The sequence below is a fragment of the Rousettus aegyptiacus genome, unplaced genomic scaffold (genome assembly GCF_014176215.1).
Source record: "Rousettus aegyptiacus isolate mRouAeg1 unplaced genomic scaffold, mRouAeg1.p scaffold_m13_p_3, whole genome shotgun sequence".
NCBI lineage: Eukaryota > Metazoa > Chordata > Mammalia > Chiroptera > Pteropodidae > Rousettus > Rousettus aegyptiacus.
This window is the reverse complement of record NW_023416306.1, coordinates 31743283-31751230: the sequence shown is the minus strand read 5'-3', so window position 1 is coordinate 31751230 and position 7948 is coordinate 31743283. Positions and strand designations below refer to the sequence as shown.

The window sequence follows — 7948 nt, the reverse complement described above, 5'->3', positions numbered from 1 at the left end:
TAAGCCAGTCAGTTTTTCTGTCTCAGAATTATAACTTTGAAAAAGGTCAGGCAGTTAGGAGTACTAACAATTAAAAGGTTCTGAGGTGGGGGGGAGCTATGGGATAAGTAAGACAAAAGTGTGAGGAGGCTTTAGCTAAGAGAGAAAAAAGATATTGAGCTGAGGAAAGAAAAGCCAGTGACTATATAAGGCAAACATGGAGCAGACACCTGAAATATGCTGGATAGTGTTCATGAGGTGACTCTGGAGTGGGGGGCCTTGAACTCCATCTTGCTGTCAAGGATGCTGGATAGCCTTTGAGCTCTAGAGAACCTCCATTTCCAGGTTCCTAAAGGCTGCACTATATTTAGACTTCCAAGTTTCCATCTCTTTCTTTTAGCCCCACTTCTACCCTTTAATAACCTTTCCTTTCCACGAAGCAGCTTGTGGGAGGCTGTTTCTTGCTTCCAAAAGAACTTAAACGATACACATCATGGGAGTGAGAGCAGCAGTACTGAGTGAGTGGCTAAGAGCACAGATGGCCTGGATCGGAATCCCAGTTCTGCCACTTATTATCTGTGTGACTTTAGACAAGTTGCTTAAGTTCTCTGTGCCTTGGTCTCCTCATCTGTAAAATAAGAATAATGATAGTCCCTACCTCAAAAGTCATGTGGATTAAATGAGTTAATACATATAAACAAACTTAAATCAGTGCCTGGCACATAGTAAGCTCTGAATAAGAGGTTGTTGTTGTTGTTGTTGTTGTTGTTGTTTTGTTGTTATATATTAAAAAGTAAAAGTCCTATTATTTATGTTTCTTAACACAATAAGAGAATTAAAATGAAAGTGAAAACAAAATCTGAAAGTGGTCAGGTTTGGAGGGAGGGATTCCTCCTCGCTTTGGGGCAATGCCACTCTCACAGATGGTTTTGTACCCTGATCATGTGCAACCAGTTGGTAGATGGCTGGTCCCCTATAATCTTTCACTTTGTCTTGACCCCTGGAATCTCTCCATGTGTCCCACCGACCACTTCTGCTTCTGTGACACAAGCCACAGTGAGGTGTGGCACCAGCATCTCCTTTATTTATACAGAAGGGTTTTTCCTAGAAGCCTGGGACTTGGATGGGAGGCCGATTCCCCACACCATGACTTGTTAGTACTTGTGGTTTCCAGAGGCTTCCCTTAGCACATCTTTGATCTGGGATCTGAGCAAATGAAATCCACAGGACCTAGCCAGAATGAGCCCCAGCAGCTTCTTGTACTGTCCCTACAAGGACTCACCACTGTTGTCTTTTTTCCTAAATAGCATCTTTGATCTTCTTGCCAGGACTACTTTCCTTCAACCTCCAGGGACTCCAGGACATTGAATAAAGACTGAACTTATACACCTGGAATGCTCGGCCTTTCTTTATCTACATCAAGGAAAGGTTCTAGCTTCATTCCCCGTATTATACCTACTCATGCAGCTGACTGAGATCCCCCATTCTCCAATTGTAATGGATACCTTTTGAGATGTCTAGCCAACTCACAATTTCTTTTCTCTTTATGGTGTTCCAACTACCCTCAGGGTGGGCCTGCTATGGCCCACATTTTACCAGGTACTTCTCTTCTCAACATACCTGAATAGCCCAGTGGTGGACACTGACCAAAACTAAACCAAATAGGATTCTCTCTTCCAAGTATTAAGAATTGGGATCAAAATATTCTAGTTCTAACTGACCTGATATGCTGAGCTGTGGGCGATCACCTTCTCTTACTTGACTGGGGAGCAAAGAAAGGCTATAGAGAAAAGAATGAAATCAGCTGCATAGAGAAAAAGAGAGGTGAGAGCCAACAAGGGAGCTATCTCATTTTTGATGGCTTTTCTTCCTCACACAAACTCTATGTGGTAAGGAATATTACTACCCCCATTTTACAGATGAGGACAGCGAGGCACAGAATAATGACATTATCCAGGTAGTATCACATGAGCTCCTGGATCTCACCGTTCTTAAAAAGAATACAACTTTGGGCATCCTAGTTGTATGAGTTGGTAAAGGATCCCTTTTTTGTCTCCTTAATCTGGTTTGGGTTGGGATTCTATCACTTTTGAGCATTGGCAAAAGGGAACTAAGATAGATTCTTTCGGATGAATCTAGCCTCAGATACGAGGAATGACATCAAGAGAGAAGAAAAGGAGATAAGGATGGGTGCAGCTGCAGTTTGGAGGTGAGGGGGGCAGAAAATGGAGGAAATCCACACCCATTAACCTGGAGGAAGTTCTGTGCCGTGGTAAGAGGCAAGGTCTTTGTGCTGAAATTAAACAAAGCACTTGGGGTGAGGGAAAGGGTGCAGCCGAAAAAGAGAATAGCTACAAACAGGAGAGAGAAGGCAGTTTGTATCGGGCAGAGGAACTCCCAGCTGTGGTTACAGGTAATGAATCTTAGGTAGACTCATCCACCCCGTCGTATATGATTTTGCTCCAGCAAAGCTCAGCTGCATTGTTGGACATTGGCTGATTGGGGTGAAAGTGGAAGAAGGTTGGGACATTGAGGGTGCTGAGGAGAGAGCTGTGACACACCTGGAGGTCAAGGCTGAAGGGGATGGAGAACCACGACAGACTGGAGGCCCAATATGGTAGAAGGCAAGTGTGGTGAGGGTCAAAATGTGAGAGAACTGGAGAGAGAGGAGGGCATGTCAGAGCCCAAAACGTTGGATTTTGAGACTTCTGAGGTGGAGCCCTTCTTACTGATGAGAGGACATGACCACAAGAGGGAGTGGCTGAAGTAGAGTGAAGGAATCAAAGAAGTCATGGAATTTGGGAACTAAATACATATAAACATATAGGCTTATAGGTCAGTAGAAGCTCTAGAAAAGTTTTGGTCTTTTCAGTTCTGGATTGTTGATGGCAACAAGAGAAGAATATGCTAACAGAGTGTCAGATGGTTCAAAACCAGCGAAAAACTGTAATCCAGCTCTCCTATTGCCCCATTGTTAGGAAAAAGTAGAAGAATGGTGGATACAAGCAACAAATCAGGCCATAATGGAAGACAGCTGCAAACTCACCTGATTCAGAAAGAAGGGAAATAAATTTCATAAAGCCCAACTCTTGAAAAATGCCCCGTGGATGCCAACTAACTTGGTGTCTGCAGGGCAGTTTGGAAAGCTTTGTACTGGAGATCAAAAAATATATATATAAGATGGATTTGTATTATAATACACTCTTTTGCTGAAGTACTAGAAAGATCTCGTGATATAAAGGGGTTTCACTGTTACAATAACCATGAAAACATATCCCTGGTACTGCGACACACTGTCTGTATTCAAATGATTCTCTTGATTGGTAATTGGTGGGGTCACTGTTATTGAAAGCATGAGCTATACATAAAATGCCTTCTGAATATAAAATACATATATATATATATATATATATATATATATATATAGACTTAGAAACAAATGCAAACATATATCAGATACACCCAGACACGGGATACAGATATACATACAGATATGCACAGGCAGGCATACAACTAATTCACAGACACAGGACACAATACAGACTCTCCCTTCTTCTCCCTCTCAACATATAACACAGACAGGTACACACACACGGGGACACAGGGACACGCACACCCGCAGATATGAACTACACGTATGAAGACACATGTAATCATGTGACAGACAAGGAAACTGACACACACACGCGTGCACGCACCACAATCTTGTGACTGTAGTTTTTTTCCCCCAGAGTATTGTTCTTCTTATTGATTCTGGCCACTGTGGTGCCCACTTGGCACATCACCAGTTCTTAGAAAAAAGACAGGAACCTGAAGCCTCTCTCAAGTTAGAAACAAAGGCCCTGGCACAGCTCAGCCCTGGCTCACCAGTCCAGGATATCTGCTCCTATTTTTGTCTCCCTGGAACTGGAGTTCCAGCTCACGTGCTGCCCCAGGGGCTCCCAGCCAAGGGAAACAGAGCCTCCTCTGGCACGGGGTAGCCTGAGACAGCTAGCCCAGGCTAGGTAGACAAACTCCAACGCCGACACCCAGAGCCCCCATGTTCCCCAAACCAAGCATCTCTTTCCCAGACAGGCCAGCCTTACTCCACACAGCACCCTGCTTGGGGAAGGGAAGAAGGGTAAGAGGGATGAGGCTGGAGAGATAGGTAGGAATTAAGGCTTCATCCAGAGGAAAATGGAGAGGCAAGAGGTAATACTAAGTAGGAGAATGATGTGTTTAAATTTGCACTTTAGAGATCCCAATACCTAGAATAGTGTCTGGCACACAATAAATACAAATGGCTCTGGTACCTACCTATAGAAGGGGCTGGAAATGTGACCCAAATGGTAGAAACCCCAGTCAGGAGCATCAGATCAGGTAAAAGTAGATGGAGGCTTAGTCTGGGGTCAAAGATATGTAGGAGTGAGGAGAGGAAGAAATAGAAGTGACTATAGATGTGATAAGAAAGGCTAGCTATGTTTACAGCCATGCTTTGCTGAACAAGCCTGATCCTGTCTGATCTGAGACACTAAGCAGGGTTGGGCCTGGTTAGTACTGGGATGGGAGACCACCTAGGAAGACCAGGTGCTATAGGAGTAAAAAATTAAAAATAAGGGATCATAAGCTGACAAGATCTTTACAATCTGTGAGGTCAACCAAGGGTTGCCTCGCCTGAAAAAAAAAAAAAAAAAAAAAAACACTTGAAAAAGTTGACCATATGGTGGGCCACAAAGCAATTCTTTATAAATTTCAAAGGATTGATGTCATACTGAAGGTGTTTTCTGCTTTCAAAGCAATTGAGCTAGAAAGCCAGCAATAATAACAATAACTAAAACCCAATAATTTGAAAATCCACATATGATAGGACATTTAAAATACATATTTCTATGTTACCATTAGATGAAAGAAAAAGATCACAATTGAAATCAGAAAAAAAAATTCAAACTAGAAACTAGATAGTAATAAACTTGACACAGAATTGCAGAATGTCTTTAAATATGTACTTAGAGGGAAATGTATAGCTTTACATGAATATGTTTAAATATATATCAAGAGCTAAGCTTTAAACTCAAGGCATTAGAAAAAAGTAAATGCAACTCAAATAAATAAACTCAAATAAAGAAGGAAATCTTAAAAATAATTTAAGAAGTTAATGAAATGGAAATAAATTACAATAGAGAAGATCAAAACCAAAACTTTTTAAGTTAAGAGTGGCCTTGTCTGATAGCCCCAAACCCTGGCAGGTCACTCTCCTCTCATAAATTGCAGCTGACACCTGAGCACCAAGTGCCCCTTGAAAAGAGCAGCCCTACTAAAGGAAAGACTTGAGCAGGAAGGCTGACATTACAGCACAGATGCTCAGGGCTGGAACACTCCCAGAGCCCAGTAGAGGCCAATGCACTGATGTTCCCTTAAGATCTGTCTCTAGCAGCGTTTGGAAGAAAGCAGGAGCTAGGCCACCAGAGATTCTTGGGACATGTTTCACGTATCACTTTGTCAGCTGAACTTTATGTTTTTGCAGCTTCTGTCCAGATGGTGAGATAGATTGAAGAAGGAAAAGCAATATGGCCTTCCAGGAAGGCTCAAGACAATGGCCTAGTTCTCTTTGGAGTCTGGACGACACACTTGGGGGTGCCTCATGTCTGCCAGGAGTTGGCTTTCCTTCTACCCTTCCCCTTCCTGGATTGACAAAGACCTTTGTTTCTGACCTTGAGTCCTGTCTTAAGTGTACTAGCAGCATCCTCAAACAGGTAGAGGGGCCTAGAGGAATAAAACACCCCGAAGAATTTTCCTAGAACCACAAGCTGCAGTCCAGAAGGGACTTCACAACCTCTGCACCCAGTTCCTGGATGGGAACCAGAGAAGATCTGGCACTGGTCACCCCATGCATTAACTCTGTTCTCCTGGTTAAGGGCTTCCTCACCTTCTATACTACCTCCATCCCCAAAGCCATATGCTAGGATGTGTCCTCACCTCAGGGTTGCTGGGGAGCCAGGGCAAAGCCTGGAAGGCCTTGTTTCCCATTAAGAAAGCCCTGGAACTGTCTTCTGGAGGGTGTGAGCAGTGAACCTGCAAGACAGGGCATACCTAAGATGGAGAGAGTGCCCATAGGCCTTGGGGAGCCAGCAGGACCAAGCTCATTGGCCTGACCCACTAGTCACTGAGCCCAGGGCCTGTGAATGACAAAGTTGAGCCCCAGCACCTGAACCAGAGGCAGAGCATTCAGAGCTGGCCGGCAGGGCCCAGACTGGCGTCTGAGATGCATTGCCTGACAAATTGGTCATGGTGGAGATGTCTTCTGTCCTCAGCAACAGCCCTTTTCTCCTCATTCCTCAGTTTCATTGTGGCTAGGTCAGCTTCTATCCACATGAAACATAAGCCACTAAAGTCTGGAGTCTGATGAAATTAAACAAAATGACCTACTTTTTAGAGTTCTTTGTTCAGCCTGTCTAAAATCATGAATCATCAGACCAAACCACAGTCCCTGGCTTCATTTAGGAAAATGCCATTGGCTAGGAAAGTTTGGAAGGATTGGGAATGGTGTGGCAGCTGTTCTCCTTTGGGGAGAGGGTATACGGTGGGGGAGAAGAGGTGTCAAGAAGGAAAAGAGAGAGTCGAAGAGTCCAGGCTTCAGCAAAGCTGCCTGTCTCTCCACCCTCTATCCCATGCATGGGTCCTTGCAGCCTTGGGACAAGATTGTGCTGAGCCTTCCTGGACACCAGGTGTCAGCCCAGGGCAGGGACAGGGCTAAGCAGTGGGATGAAGGAGCTGTACTGTCTGTGAACCAGGGGGCGGGCTGTTGTTGCAGTGGTTTCCAGAGGCAGAAAGCAGCCCCTCTTCTCTGGGTCCACAGGAGTCCTCAGCACTTGGGTTTCCCTTCCTCTCTGTTCCCCACAACTCAGACCTTCTGCATCTTCGTGGGTGATTTCAATGTCTCTCAGGTGAGGGTTGCACTGATGTTCCCTGGTACAGGAAGCTGGTACCATGAAAGATGTTAGGTCTTCTAAAACCATAAACAGAAAACAAAAACAAAAAACAACAACAACAAAAAAACATTTTCTTGTGTCCAGCCCTCACTCAGTCTACACTGCACTTCTTGTGGCAATTCTGCTGAGTCCAGACTCAAAGTGAAGGCCATGTCTCCCAGGCGAGGGCAGGGCATGGTTCAGCCTCCAGCCTCTAGCTCCCATGCTATTTTGTGGAGGGACAGCTGCTTAGGCTAGATGAGTGGCTGGATCATGGTCCAGTAGCTCAGGAGACCTGGGTCAGACATTAACTCTGTATGCTCTTTGTGCAAGTCACGTGACCTCCCTAAACCTACCTTTCTTTAATGGGGGTTATTGTAACGAGCAACAGGGAGTAGGTGGGGAAGTGCTGGTGCGCTCGTCAGGGAGAACCCATGTGAGGGATTACAGTCAGCCAACAGTTCACGAAATCTGCTTGAACCCTCCCTCACTTCTCCTCTTACTACAGATGTGCCTTTGGTGAAGTTGGGAACTACAGAGCTGGGGCCTTAGAGCTGGCCTGTCTCCTGTGCTGCTGTCATCAAGGCAAACCAAAATCACAGCAGCCACAGCAACAGGACACTTTTGCAGAAAAGGAGCAATGGCCCAAATCCCTGGCTGGATAACCTCTGGTGGCTCATGGGGTCCAAGGCTCTCAATGCAGGAAGCTCCAGCTGGCCAGGCCCCATGGAGCTGAGCAGGGTAGGGCAGGGCGGGGCACACAGCTCTTGGCACCCCACCAGATAGAGATTCAAAGATCGAGGCATGTACTCTTGCTGGTCACAGCCTGGTACCCACCCTGCCCTGACACATGCTTCCCAGACAGGGAGGGGCTGGGTCCAGGAGCTCAGGCCAATTGTCCAACACTCACATCTGGCCCGGAAATATGTCTATGATAGCTCTAGGCTCAGGTTTGTGTCAATATCCAGATGTCAGGTCCTTCCTCAGCAACAGGCTTCTGGATTCTGGGGCCAGAGGTCCAT

The 7948-nt window shown here is 45.4% G+C and overlaps 1 pseudogene; it reads left to right on the top strand.

Annotated features, from left to right (window-relative positions):
* Positions 1-4438: 4438 nt before the first annotated feature.
* On the top strand, positions 4439-4557 carry LOC118600923 (annotated as a pseudogene).
* Positions 4558-7948: the final 3391 nt, after the last annotated feature.